We start from the raw sequence: 2,659 nt of genomic DNA, 5'->3' as shown, positions 1-2,659 counted from the left end.
ATTTATCCAAAGAAAACAAAATGGTAACTTGAAAAGATATATGTATTCGTTTGTTTGTCAGAGTATTATTCACAATAGCCAAGACATAGAAACATCCTAAGGGTTATTGACGGATGGATAAAGAAGATGTGATTTAAACAAACAAACAAACAAACAAACAAACAAAAACAACAACAACAAAAAAGATGTGATTTAAAAAAAAAAAAAAAGAGGGGATCCCTAGGTGGCTCAGCAGTTTGGCGCCTGCCTTTGGTCCAGGGTGCAATCCTGGGGTCCCAGGATTGAGTCCCACGTCGGGCTCCCTGCGTGGAGCCTGCTTCTCTCTCTGCCTGTGTCTCTGCCTCTCTCTCCCTCTCTCCCTCTCTCTATGTCTATCATGAATAAATAAATAAAATCTTAAAAATAAATAAATAAATAAAAAGAAAGAAAATGTGACGCACAGACAGTGGAATATTCAAGCATAAAAAAGAAGAAAATGCTGCCATTTGCAACAATGTGGTTGAATCTTGAGGGTATTACCCTAAGTGAATTAAACCAGGCCAAGAAAGACAGATACCCTATACTCTCATTTATTTGTGGAATTAGAAAAAACCATAACTGAGAGCAGGATGGCAGGATGGCTGCCAGGGGCTACAGGGTGCACGAAATGGGGAGATGCTGGTCTAAGGGTACAAACGTGCAGTTCTTTTTTTTTTTTTTTTTTAGATTTAAAACATTTATTTATTTGTGAGAGAGGGAGAGGAAGAGCACCAGCAGGACAAGGGGCAGAGGGAGAAGGAGAAGCAGACTCCTCGCTGAGCAGAGAGCCTGAGGCAGGGCTCCATCCCAGGGCTCTGGGATCATGACCTGAGCCGAAGAAGTCACACTTCACCAACTGAGCCACCCAGGCGCCCCCAACCCGCAACCCCATTTTTTCTTTAAAAATTTATTTATTTACTAGAGAGAGAGGGAGGGACAAATGTGCAGTTCTAAGATGAATACACTCAGGAGGGGTCACGTACAGCGTGGTGACTACAGTTAACATTACCGTATTATATACTTGAAAATTGCTAAGAGAGTAGATCTGCAATATTCTCATCACTCACACACCCGGGGACCTACGGGAGGAGATGCATTAATGGTGGTAATCCTCGTGCAATATGTGCACACATCAAATCACTGGGTTGTGCGCCTGGAACTCAATGCCGTCCATCAAACCTCTCTCAATAAGGCTGGAGAAACGACACAGGTTCAGGAGGAGCCATGGGATGTCATCGCGGTGCTTTGTGTCACTTTGTTTACTAACAGTGTCCCCCAGCACAAGGGGGAACCGGATCTGTCCTGTCCACTGCCCGGTCCCCAGAGCCCAGCACACAGCAGATGCTTCACGGACGGGGGCGGGAAGGGAGGAGTGTGAACGTAAAGGCATAACGCTGAAGAGATCTCTTAAAGTGAAATCAGATCCTGCTCCCTGCTTAAAACCCTCTGATGGTTCCCTGTCGCACTTAAAATAAAATCTGTAAGGCTGGGGTGGGGGTGGAGGTGGGGAGTTAATGTTTAATGGGGACTGAGTTTTACTTTGGAAAGATGCGAAAGTTCTGGGGATGGATGGTGGGGGTGGGTGCCCGGCGGTGTGAACGGACTTCATGCCATTGAGCTGTGTGCTTTAAGAAACGGTACCAAAAAAAAAATAAAATAAAATAAAAAATAAAATAAAATAAAAATACAAATAAATAAATAAATAAATAAATAAATAAATAAATAAATATACCAATGGTGCATTTGAATTGATGTAGATTTACGTGGATTTTACAACCAAACAATTTCACATTCCTCACCTGTGAGGCCCTGCCTACCTGGAGCCCTGGCCCTGCTCTCTCTCCTCATCTGCACCTGCTGCTGCCCAGCCCTCCCTCCCTGCGCTGCTGGGGGCCACTGTGGCCGCCCTGCCCCTCCTCCAAGCACGTCCCCACTGCAGGCCTTGCACCGGCTCTTCCCTCTGCCTGCACACCTCCCCACAGCTGCTTTCTCACATGTCACCTCTCAGCTCAAGTGTCACCTCCTCCGGAGGTCCTCCTTGACGACCTCCTCCCCCACCCCATCACCCCTGACCTAACTCGTTATCTGGCCTTTTCACTGCGCATGTCACTACTTCAAATCCAGGCCTAGGGCAGCCCCCGTGGCTCAGCGGTTTAGCGCCGCCTTCAGCCCAAGGTGTGATCCTGGATACCTGGGATCGAGTCCCACGTCGGGCCCCCTACGTGACCCCTGCTTCTTCCTCTGCCTGTGTTTCTGTGTCTCTCATGAATAAGTAAATAAAATCTTAAAAAAAAAAAACAAACAAACCACAAATCCTAATTTGTGTGTATGGGGTCGATCCCCACCCCACCCCCCACCTCACCCACCCCAGGCTGTGAACTCCACGAGGACAGGGATCTTGGTCCCAAACATGCCTGGCATTCAGCAGGAGCACAATAAATATTTGCTCAAGTGTGAATCAGAAACTGGCCCATCCAGATGAAGATGCCAGCCCCTCCCCCATTTCCACACCCAGTTCCCCCAGAATTCTGCTTGTGGCCATGAGTCCCAGAGGGCGCTCCCAACTGCCCTGGGCAACACTGGGGTCCTGCCCCCCCCCCCCCGACCCACCCAGAGACAGAGCACACCCAGAGCCATGGGG

The sequence above is a fragment of the Canis lupus genome, chromosome 20, assembly GCF_011100685.1.
Source record: "Canis lupus familiaris isolate Mischka breed German Shepherd chromosome 20, alternate assembly UU_Cfam_GSD_1.0, whole genome shotgun sequence".
In the NCBI taxonomy this organism is placed as follows: Eukaryota; Metazoa; Chordata; class Mammalia; order Carnivora; family Canidae; genus Canis; species Canis lupus.
This window is presented reverse-complemented; position numbering follows the sequence as displayed.